Genomic DNA, 12,807 nt, shown 5'->3' with positions numbered 1-12,807 from the left:
GGAATGTCTAGTACTATTGCCTATACTAGACAGCCCATCTCCCACCTCTCTGTCTCTGTAAAGGATATCCCCCCATTCCTTTAACATTCTTCATTCTTATACCGCCCCCCAACACATGGAATCCCTGGTTCCTTTAAAGCAGTGTTAGCAAACTAAAACAGAAACTGACTGGGACCTCAAAATGGTGCCAGCCCTATGTCGACCTAGAAAACCACACATTAACAATTTCCATTGTTCTATTGTGTTTTTATGTAGTTTGTTAAGTATTTCCCAATTCCATGTTAATCTGGTTCACAATCTAATTTACAATTTAATCTGGTTCCCCTTCTGGCCCAGAGTGTTATGGGCTGAGTCTGGAATGTCTGACACCTCTACCTCTGTTGTTGTCCATTCTTTGTTTTTTGAAGAGCACTGATGACATCGCTGGTGTCTTGCTGGTGATGTCTTGCTTTGTCTGTGACTTGGATTTAAGACAGGCAGAGCTGCACAAGGTCATCAGCCCCACTCTCTCTTCCAGAGTCACCGAAGTCCAGTAACAGGGCAAAAGTCAAGATGACCGGCATCTTTGATGTCTGAACAAGCTCTAAGTGCTCCACAGCACCTGCCTCAGCCACCCTCCTGGCCATTGGAACAAATTGTTCTCGTCCCCCCATTCTGCTTGGAGGAGTCTTCACATGCTTAGGGTAGACACCTCCCCAACTCACCAAAGGGTTTGAAACCCCTCAGTGACCCTCAACCTGGTTTAGCTAATCTGCCGAAGTGGTCTACCAATGTGTGAGCGCTGTACATGCTACAGCTTCTTGGAGCCACCAGTGGGACTTGGGGTGAATGGGGTGAACACTAAAGGTAGACGAGCAGCCCTCACACCAGAGGTGCTCGTCTCCCTGAGCACCCCGTATCCCCTTAAGGGACTTAGGGATGGTTCAAGTGCTGCATCCTCACGAAGCCTCTCCTGATCCCCTTGTCATTAATGCTCCCCATTCTCCAAAATAACTTGTATCTAACAGATATGTATCTGCACACATATTTCTTCTTTTTCTATGTGTATATATATATATATAATATATATATGTTGTATTTACTCATCTTTATACCTGCTGTTTCCCCTCAAGAGAACATAAGCTCCTTGAGGGCAGGGACTCTTCTGTTTCACTTTTACTTCTGTATCCCTAGTGCAGTGCCTAGCACATAGTAGGCACTTCGCAAATGCATATGGAATTGAGAGTGGCTTTTGCATTTGAATGTCAAATTTAAATGTAATGAGGGCCCAGGCCTAGGAGCGTGGAGGAAGTGCTTCTGGAAATGTGGGATGAAGGATAATGGAGGCCTCCTGCTCCTTGGCTCAGAGTATCCCCAAGAATTCAGTGAGCCTTTCCCCCTTCTCTCTGATGCCAAGAGGGAACACCATCCGGGCCCAACTGATGGCTCTTTGTCCTGGAGGTGCTCCAGGGAAGATGAGCTCTAAGCCTCCAGGTGGGGAGAGAGGCCTCAGACACAGGTGTCTTCACCTGGGCCTCCTGATGACCTTGAATATCGGGGCTTTTGGTTTTCTGTCCCTGTTGTGTTTTATTCTTTCCTGCTCTCAGATGAATAGATGTAGGTGTTGGAAGGGCGAGGCTGCAGCTTTGCAAGCTTCCAAAGGTCAGAAGAATCAGAGGTCTAGGACCTGGAGTCTTGACCAGAGTTTGCCAGATGCCAAGCCCGGGGAGCACAGCCCAGAGGGGCCACTTGAAGAATCTACTGGCAGGGGCTCAACACTGAGATTATAGAATTAGAAAGATAGCCCTGCCCATCAGGGATATGCTTAGAATCCTGAGGGGGAAAATATCTTTTTCTTTTCCTCCTCTTCTTTCTCCATCTCCTTTCCTTTCCTCCCTCCCACTCCCTCTAGGAAAAGCCATAGCAATGGAAATATGCATGCATGTATGTATACACACATGTAGATATTCGTGCGTGTGTGTATATGTGCGTGCTTGTGTGCATACACATGCATACATACATGTATGCTCTGAGTGCCCCCATGGCCCATACACCAGGATGGCCCTCACTTTAGCCCTTCAGAAGGTCTGCAGTCACCGTTAGGGCCATTCGTTCTACAGTTTGAAACACAAAACTAATCAATAAAACTGAAAATGAGCTGAAATGAACCAAGTCTGGTACCTCTTTCAGAAGATGAGGAGGCAGGGTCACAGGCTTAGAATAGGAAGGACTTTGGAGGGCAACTAGTCCAACCTTCTCATTGTCTAGTGGGGGAAACTGAGCTCCATCCCCTCCTCCCCCACCCCCAGCCTCAATTAAGAGGTTTGCCCAAAGCCACAGAACGAGGAAGTGGCAGAGGGATTGGAACCCAGGCCTGTTAACTAAATGACTGGTTCAGGTAATTTCCAGGAATGTGCCTGGCATGTAGTTGGAACTTAATCAATATTTCTTGATTGATTGAATGCTGTTACTATTTTTTTAAAATTATGATTAGAGATATGGAGTAGAGCAAAAGAGTGTCTCCATTTCATTTCAGGGAGTTTCTCTGAACCAAAATGACATCCATGGGTCCCATAAAATTTAAAGTAACTTGTTGGATCATTTAGCTCAGCTCAAGACTGGGGAGGGGGCGGGCTGGGCTGGGCTGGGCTGAAATTAATTATTTTTTCCCAACAAGGAATTTTTTAGGCTAAAATTATCTCTGTTAGCTAATTAAACCCTGGGAAATGGCTAAAGGGAATTTCTTAATACAAAGGCATGTTTCTGTTTTGCAAGTTGGGATATTGTTTTCCATCTTCTCACAGATGTGCCTAGAAGAGAGAAAACCCTTCCAGGCCACTGTTAAGAGAATGAGAAATAACTGGAAAATGGGTGATTCATAAAAACCAAACTCACTGAGGGCATAAATCCTCCCCTGGCTAGCCACTCAAGCTTAGAAAGTTGGAGGTCTCTGTGGAACCCTTCACAGTGGGTGAGAATGCCTCTTCAAGAGGTCTAGCAGCAGAATGAAGCATGTCGACCTCTGACTGGCCACTGCAGTGGTCATTGGGGAGATGAATCACAACGCAGAGAAGAGAAGAATTGGGAAAGCCTTGGGCCTACTATAGTCTGGGAGCAGCCTGGTCGCATCCAGGGCCCAGAATCCTCCCCAGTGACCTCCCACGTCCTCCATGTGACAGACTTTACTTACTTTCCCATTCCATCCAAATATTCTGGACCTCTTCCAAGAAGCAGCATGGTGACTGCAGGAGGCAGAGTGTGGAAAGTCAGGAAGACTTGAGTTCGAATCTTGCCTCAAATCCTTGACCCTAGAAAACCAGTCTACCAGTTAGTCAGTCAACAAGCATTTATTAACCGCTTGCTATGTGCCAGGCACAGTACTGGGCCCTGCGCTTCAAAGACAGACAACAAAACAGTCCTACCCTCAAGAAGCTTACATTCTAATGGAAGAGAAAACATAAACATATATAAGTATGTGCATAATATTTTCTCCAGGTCATTTCCCAACACTGCTTATTATGGAAAAAACTACAGTAGAGAAGGCATCGTGTCTTCCACACTCACACACACCCTGTTCCCATCAGAGAGAACACCAGGGCAGCCATAGAAAACACAGGGATTTACAAAAGTAAACACCCGCCAGGCTATCAGTGCATTATAAGCTGAGCTTCTGGGGACAAGAACCGCAGCTCAGACACTGAAGTTAAACCTTTGGCAAAAAGGAGAACATGCCCCACATTTCCCCACCTTCCTCCCTCCCTCCTTCCAAGGAGACGAGACTTCTTGCAGGAGGTCAAGAAGCCATTCAGGAAGATCAAAGAAAGGCCCGTCCCTGGAGGTTGCGGCTGCCTTGACTGGAAGTGGGGAGAGCACTTTTCAGAGGTTTGGAGCATCTGCACGCTCAGAACCAGGGGTGATGGCAAGGGCTCTGGCTCAGCTCCCCGAGTGATGGATGGGGAGCAGCCTCAGTTTACCCCTTAGGCCTCAGTCGACTGCTCCCATCTCTGATGTCACTGTCGGTGGGGATGAACAGTTGGCTCAGAGCTGGAAAGCCAGGAAGCTCAATCCCAAAGGAGGGGGCTCGAGAGGGGATGCCTGAGCCCCAGAGGCTCTGTCTAATAACCCTCAAGCTTGTTGCAGCCCGGCCCAACCAACACAAATAGGCTCAAACCACATCAAAAATCATCTCGGTGGGCCAGGCAGCAACTTGCCTGCGGTACTCTCAGTGGAAGCAGACCTAGTCAGCATGTGGAGTGTTGATAGACAGACTTCAGCCGCTGTGTGGTCATCAGAAGAGTCACCCCCGCTCCGGGAAGCGCCTTCTCCTGTGGCACAGACAGTCTTGGCCGTCAGAATGTGGAGAATGTTGAGGCCACATCCCGGCCAGAGCATGGGGGCAGAGATGTGCACACACATACCCTGCAGCTCCCTCCTTCTTGTGGTACCCAGGACACACCCACGCCGCACAAAAATCAAACTAGACTGTCGGTGTACAGGCAGAGTGTCTGGCTGGAAGGGGGACAAGAAAGGCTAAAAACTCAGGAGCTCTAGGAGCCCGGGAGAGAGTCATCAGGTCAACAAACTCCCTTCGAAGATGCCAACATGATCCCATGTGGCTCCTTCCCTTACCCAGACAATGGCAGTGAGGCTGTTGGACTCATGCCAAGCGACAAGAGCACCATCACGGCCTGAGGGGCCTGGGAGGAAGGACACAAAGACAGACAGACAGACAGACAGACAGACATACGATGGCACAAAGCTGGAACACCACACTGAATGCAGGACTTGGGGGCGAGTCAATCACTCAAGATGGGAGCAGAGGAGGCTGGGTCGCTTAATTGCCCCACCCGACCTCGCACGTCTACCCTGGGAGGCTGGGGCAGGACCCCAGTCTGTTAAGTGCTGCCAGCAGTTATTCTCACTCTGGATCTTCCGGTCCTCATCAATGAAGCAGCGTGGACCAGAGGAGAGGGATGGGACAGGATGGGAGGGTGGGCAGTCACCCAGAAGGAGGCCTCAGCCTTCAGGCAGTTCTAGGCAGGCTCATTGTATGGACCCGTGATCATCGTGTTCAACAAGGGCCCCCCTCTTGTGGGTCCCAAGGGCCTCTCCCGGCATCTTCTCCATGTTTCTCATTGTGGCCACTTTATGAGGAGCCTTGAGAGGTAGGGGTGCCCCTTGGGATGGTGGCTCCCCCATTCAGTAATGATTCTGTGTGATGCCACCAGTATGTAGGGACGTGAAGAGCATCACCAGGGCCAACCACTCTCTTATAGCCACCCACGCTTTGGAACTTCGGGAACCTCTCATAGTCAGGATTGTCAAAACCCACCTGACTCTGCCCGTCCCAGGGAAGGTGCATGGGGTAAGGACAGAGGCACAGACTGATCTGGAGGAAACAGGCTGCATCTCTTCTAGCCCTTGATCTGAGCCAAGTTTTGTTTTTCATCATAGTGAGCAGGTGTCACATTTCCTTCCATGCCAGTGAGCAGCGGGTAGGAGGTCAGCTGCCCCCAGCCAGGCTTTCCCTCTGCCTATTAATCCAGTTCCAGTTAAAACCCAAGAAGTCCATGACAATCTTCCTGCCTACTGTGTCATTGAGAGTCTGGTGTGGAAACAACCCCTCCTCCCTTCCCCGCTCCTGCATGTCCTAGCTTCTCTACAAACTCATGGAATTTCATCTCTTCTCTGCTGGACCTTGGCTTAAAAGTTTGGAAGTTAGCCATCATTTTCTCATCATAGTACTGGAATTTGTGGGTGCTGGCCCTATATACACTGAGAAATCTCCATGACCAATATTCTCTTGTAGATATCGAGGTCCCATTTCAGGGCAGGATACACTAAGTTTGTGTCAGTCAATACCACAGGCTCCTCATTCTCTGTGAGCTCTTTTGCCTGAGGATAGCTCTGGCTCAGAATTGGGTTGGGCTGGGTCTGAAAGCTGTAACTGCAGAGCTAGGACTCATCCCAAGACAGGCTGGGGGCCTCGGGCTCCTCTCGAGGGTCCCCAGACCCTGAGGCTGAGGAGGCGGCTACTGCACCCCACCGCTGTCTCTGAGGCCAACCCCAGTGCCACCCATAATGCTTTTTTAAGAAGTTTTGAGTAGGGTTGGGGAAGGGGGATCAGGAACTCCTCACAAGATACAGCCTCGTAGAGTTTCCTGGAGCACTGAGGAGTTCAGTGACTTCTCTGCTGTCACCCAGCTAGTAGTATCAGAGTTGAGACTCAAACCCAGGCCTTCCTGACTATAAGCTGACCCTCCCTAGAGAAACATATGACTCCTAAGATATTAATGGTCAACAGCAGCTTAATATGTTTCCAGTCATGCACATTTAAGCATGGGCCGTCAATGGTCTCCTGTTGGCTAAGGGTAAGTGTAAGGAAGGCATGAACCGACCTGCACAGGAGAGCTCTCCAAATAACCCCGTCTAAGCGTCTCTTCCCCCATGACTGCAATGCCCTGCCCCCTCTAGGTGAACTGAAGAAAAGCAAAACTCAAAACAAGTTGATCCATTGTACTTGTTGGCCCAAAGGAAGGATTAATGGTGGGGCCAGCTGGTGAGAGAGATGCTAGCAGGGAAGAGGGCTTTTTCTTCTGTTCCCCTTAAGTCACGGCTCATCTCCCTGTACAGAAAGATGACGCTTCAATGTGGGACTACTGGGGTAATGTTAGCATTTCTGACTTCAGAGTCAATCAACAGGCAAGAAGTATAAAGTGCCAACTATGGTCCAGGGACTCTGCAGGGTGCTGAAGATACAAAGACAAAGGTGAGATGGTGCTTACATTCCATTGGGCAGCTGGGCTGGGGGGCAACATATATACAATCAACCAATCAATAAGCATTCAATCAGTGTCTACTAATTGCATGACACTGAGGCTACAAAGACAAAGGTGAGGCAATCCCTACCCTTAAGGAGTTTACTCTCCACTGCAGGACTATAGAATCTGGAAGCTTGAAGGTGCCTCAGTGACCTCTGGGCCCAACCTAATAGACCAAGAATCCTCCCCAAGATGTGGTCATGCAGCCTTGGTTTGAAGACCCCACTGAGGGGGAGCCTGGCGGCTCCTGGGGCAGCCCATTGCACCTTGGGACAAGCTCAAGTCTGCCTCTTCCCATGGTCCTGGGTCAGGATTTAAGCCATGTCTCTGGATCCTAAATTAAGCCCATTGTTCTTAGTTCAACAGAACAAAGCTGATCCCTTTTCCATGGGGCATCCTCTCAAAGATTTGGACGTAGCCAGTCCCTCCTAAGCTCTATCTCTCCTCCAGGCCATCTACACCAGTACTGGAGAAGTCACTGAGGCAACAGCTGTCCCCAGCTTCTGGCCACCCATCCCTTCATCTAACTTGTCCTTGATAACTGAGGGGAACACACAGGGAGGGAGCCAGACTGATACAACATGACACAATGCCAGAAGCACAATCCAGGGGCTAGGGGTGAATTCCTACAGAGAACCATTCAGCATCTGGAATCTGGGGGAGGAAGATAGAAGAGCTCGGGGCTGCTTCTGATGGGTGTATGTCTTTGACTGCATACAGAGCACATGAACCAGACGACTGATCTGGAGGCCAGAAAGGATGACCTCCACCCAGATCTCCTTACACCACTGAGAAGCAGACAGTCTGAGAAGGAGTGGGATTTTCCTTGGAAATGCAGACACCCTTTAGAAAAAGTCTCAACACTGATGTCTCCTAAATTCTCAGCAAATACACACCCAATTAAATCAATGAAAACTATAGCAAAAATAACTTACTGTTTAAATCACTCAAGGGCAGCTTGGTGTCAGTGACAACAGAAGAATTTGGGGGTTTCAAAGGACAATTCAATAAGGAAGGGAAAGAGCTGAAACCTTTTTGCTATTTCCTCCTCTACCTATTTGTGAAAAACAAATAAAAAATTGGAAGAGAAAACTAAACAGAGTATAGAATATCTTCCCTTAACCTGCTTGGAAAGAAAACCTGGTTTGGTCAGTTGAGGACTTGACTTGGAATCCAGAGACATTGGCTTAAATCCTGACTTTGACACTTCTTGCCTGTGTGACCTGGGTTCAGTCATCTCCTTTCCATGGGCCTCAGTTCCCTTATTCATAAAATGAGGGAGTTCAGCTAGGTGGCCTTTGAGGTCCCTTCCAGCTGTAAATGAGCTATCCTACAAACACTTTACATGTGTGGCCTTAGGAACGTACCTTAACCTCACCAGGCCTCAGTCTCTTCATCCTTAAAATGAGGGGGTTGGTCTAGATGGCAACTGAAGCCCCTTCCAACACAGAGCTCAGACACTAACACCAGGAGGTGGGGGCTGAGGGCGACAGAGAAAGGGCTCCTTCCAAAGGCTGGATTTGAACTCAGTCTCGAAGGAAGCCAGGAGGAAAAGCTGAGAGAGGAGAGCTTTCCAGGGGTGGGGGATGGCCAGTGAAAACACACAGAGTCCAGAGATGGAAGGTCTTGGATGAGGAACAGAGAGGAAGCCCGTGGCACCGGGAGGGGAGCAGAGAGTTGGAAAGAGCCCTGTTGTCAGAGCTTTAAAACCCAGACTGATTTGATTCTCCTGCTAACGGGGAACCACCAAATGGATTTAGCAGGGGAGCGACATGGCCTGACTTTGCCAGCTGAGCGGGGGATGAGTGGAAGGAAGGAGGATATCTATAGAGCAGAGGTGAGGGCATTGCCACCAAAGGGGAGGACACAGAAGGCCAGGCTGGGGCGCCGAGGGTGGGAGGCCATTGGCTACAGCGGGAAGAAAACGGAATTAAACTTTGGGGCTTGAAACTCGGCTTTGCATCTATTGGCTGTGTGACTTTGAGCAAGTGGCTCTCCCTTTCTGTGCCTCAGTTTCCTCATCTCCAAAGTGAGAGGATTGGACTCAGCAGCCTCCAAGCTTCCTTCTAGTTCTTCCTGATCCTTCGTCATTGTTCTACTGGCGCTGCAGGGGCGCTCACACCTCCACTTCTGCAGGAGGCCTCTGCTGTTCTCCTCTCCCTCTAATGCCGTCTCCTTTCAGATTAGCTTCTGTCTGCTCCGTCTGCGTTCTCATGGAAGTTTGCTTCCTTCATTAGAGCGTGTGCTTCTTGAGGGCAGGGACTGTTCTTTGCTCTTCTTTGGATCTCCAGTATGTAAGCGCTTAGCCCAGTACCAGGTGCATAATTAATAAATGCTTGTGGCCAATTGGATAGTTACTGGTCAAGCTGACTGCATGATACCCTATCTGGGTGTTTCAGTCTTGGGAGGGCCAGCCCTGGTGAGTTTCTTTCCATTCTTGTTCAACATGGGACCATTGTACCATGTCCACCATCTTGGTTTCATCAGCATTGTGGACCGGACAAAGCATTGGACTTGGAGTCAGGAGAGGTGGGATGGAATCCCCGCTCTGCCAATTAGTAGCTGGGTGACTTAGAGGAAATCACGTAAGTTCTTTGAGTCTCAGTTTCCTCATGTGTAATATGAGAGTGTTGGAAGAGATGAGCTCTCAGGTTCCATCCAATTCTAAATCAATGTTCTATGCACGATTTCTACATAGGATTCTTTTTCCTTCTCTACTGTATTTTTCAGATATCTATGGAAGACTTGTGGTATGGAGGTAACCTCAAGTTCTCCAAGGCCATGCCGGTGGACTACAAGTTGGAAAGACTTCAAGTCTAGGCCTGATAATGGACCGGACATGAGTCATTCAAAGACCAGTCTTGCTAAGAAGCTCACCTTCGGTTGGGTTACCAGGTATAGCAGCACACATCTATTCCGCCATTAAAAGGTCATAGGATCAGAAGGAATAGGATCATAGGATCAGATCCAGAAGGGACCTTACAGGTCACTAAGTCTAATACCTTCATTTTATAGAAGAGGAAACTGAGGCTCAGAGCAGTTAAGTGACCTACCCATGGTCACGCAGGTAACAAGCATGAGAGCCAGGATTTGTTGGAAGCTCCCTGACTCCAAATCCTACATCCTTCCCATCATGCCACACCACTTCTCCATTGGTTACCTGCATTAATCTGGGACACTACCCATGCTGACAAAATCGTAGCTCCTTGAGGGATTCTAGAACATTTTCTCATGATTTTTGCTGCCTTCTTTGGTCCCCAATCCCAAAGGACTCACTCCTTTTCCCTTCCCTGAATTCTCTCCCACATTCTGGGGAATTATAGATTGAGGAAAGTTGTCCCACATGTCTTAATTCCCTACTTTGCTTCTTCCAGGCCCCACTATGACCTCAGGCTCCATTTTAGTCCCATTCCTTCTTCCCTCCAGTCTTTTGAGGCCATCGGGGTTAAGTCACTTGCCCAGGGTCACATAGCTAGTAAGTATTAAGTGTCTGAGGCTGGATTTGAACTCAGATCCTCCTGACTCCAAGGCCAGAGCTCTATTCACTGTACCACCTAGCTGCTCCAGTCTTTCACCATTTGGAGGGAATTGTTTAAAAATTCAGCCAAGTCATACTTCAGAATTTCAAAATGGAGATGAAGGAAAGATGGTCTGATAGTTGGATTCGTGGATAAGGAATCGGTTATTTTATTTTCCCAGTTTTCCCTATTGACTTCACATCTAGTGTCAGATGAATACTTCTCTATGTAATTCAGTCTCCAGATGGTTCATGGTTTGGAATCATGCCAGCTGCCTTTAAGTATTTGAAAGGTCACATGGAAGAGGGATTAGACATGCTCTTCTTGGCCCTCACGGACATAACGAATCCATCTGTGTTAGAGGTTAGTCATCATAAGTACCATTTCTAGAGCCTACAAAAATCAGAGCCTCTATAAGAGGCATCATAGTGGAGGGGGCAGGGAGTGGGGCCTGAAGTCCGAAGGAAGTGGGTTCAAAGCCAACCTCAGATGCCTGCTGGTTGTGTGATCATGAGCAAGTCACTTACCCTCCTTGGGCTGTACTGTCCTTATTTGTAAAATGAGGCCAAGCCACAAGAACTTTGTGCAGTTATTTATTGGGGAGGGTTAGGAGTCTTGGGCCCACCTGGCAAAGGAAGGTATGAATCTTCCCATAAGCCTGCTGATGTCAGGAGTGTTGACCTGTCAAGGACCTAGATTATTGTGGACTCTGTGTAGGGCAAGCATGACATTGAGGAAAGAAGATTTCTGTTACTTGGGGTGAGTTAGTTGCTAGAGGAGTTTTCCCAGGTCCCCAGATCCCATGCAAGCAGCCAGGGTTACAATGTATATCACATAAAGGACAGCCTTTACTTAATAACATAGAAAATGCAAAAGCACCAGTTTTTTAATATTCTCCTTCGTCTCAGTCGAATACCACCATCACCATCGTGTCCTATACAGCTAACCAGTTCCTGTACCTCTTTGTGTGTGTATATATGTGTAAATGTGTTCATATCAAGGATAGGTACAGCAGTACATGTGAGGTGGTAAAGTCACACATTTTAATCTCTTTTTTCATTAAGTGAAAAAAATTAGCATCAATGATAACATTCAATATTTTTTTTTCATCGAAGATATATTAAAAAAAATCCAATTTGTGACTCACAGGACCTTGCTGGGGTCCTAGGCAAAACCAGGAACAAGGTTGGACATCACAGTGACAGATTTAAATTTCGAGTAAGGGTAGACTTGCTGACAAAAGGAACCTCCCATGCAGACATCTTCTTCCAAAGTGGAATGAGCTATCTGGGTAGGTGGTGGGTTATCAATCACTTGTTGATGATGTCATAGAAGGGTCTTTCTTTCCCTGGTGTCCTTGAGGCTCCAAGATTCTGTGATTCTGACACTGGGATCTCTGAGAGTTAGCATGCTACAGGTTAAAGATTCATGGTCTTGCAAATCTGTGGCGTTTGCTTTTTGGCGATGGGGAATGTCTGTTAGGGTCTAGGATGAGATGGATGCTTTTTTCTACTTTATATCATTTTTATTAGGACAAAATTCAAATAAAATAGCTCCTCAGGCCCTAGAGAACGTCCTTCAAATTACTGAACGTTTCTTTCAAAGGCAAGAATCTTGTCTGTCTTTCCACCCAGCAGCCTGAGAATTGGCCTGGCCCCCTCCCTTCCATCTGCAGCCTCCCACTCCATCCTGGCTGCTGGCTTTGCTTCCCAGAAACATGTTTCTTATTAGAGACAGAACTCTGCCTTGCCTCTCCAAGTTCACCACATGCCTCTTCCTATGCCAGTTTCCACTGACTAGACAAGTCTTATGACTCAAATCCTGGTGATGTCAGCAATAATCGCAGGGGTGGTGGCTGGGTGGCTTTTTTTTACTTCTGGAAGACCCCACAGAAGCAATTTGTGAAACCCATTTGGGATGACCAGGAGAGCTCATTCAGATGAGAACTGCAGAGCCCAAGCCGCCCCCATCCTTCTGTGACGTATTAGACTCACTATCAGGACTGCTCAGCCTGGGGTGAAGATGTGTGCTCTGCACAGAAGGTCAGGAGACTGCAATCAGTCAGTCAGTCAACAAGCATTTATTATGTGCCTACTATCTGCTACAAACTTGGGGTACAAAGAAAGACAGAGACGTTTCCTGGCCTCGAGTAGGTTACTTTCTAATAGGAGGAGACGTGTAAAGAAATACAAGACACATAAAAGATCAATACAGAGTAGGTGGAAAATAATCAATCTTTAATCATGGGCAATTTGAGCCTCAGTTTACTCATCTTACAATGGGACAATAATAACCCTAGCTCAAAGAGTTCTTGCAAATGAGGTGTATATGAAGTGCTTTTTATACTTTAAAGAGTTATCTAAATGCCAGATCTCACTGTGAAATCATCTTTTTTACAGCTAAAATTTCCTCTAGGATGGGGCAGCTAGGTGGTGCAGTGGGTAGAGCACCAACCCTGAAGTCAGGAGGACCTGAGTTCAAATCCGGCC

This window comes from Vombatus ursinus, unplaced genomic scaffold, assembly GCF_900497805.2.
Source record: "Vombatus ursinus unplaced genomic scaffold, bare-nosed wombat genome assembly UNPS02014808.1, whole genome shotgun sequence".
Taxonomy (NCBI): Eukaryota; Metazoa; Chordata; class Mammalia; order Diprotodontia; family Vombatidae; genus Vombatus; species Vombatus ursinus.
This window is presented reverse-complemented; position numbering follows the sequence as displayed.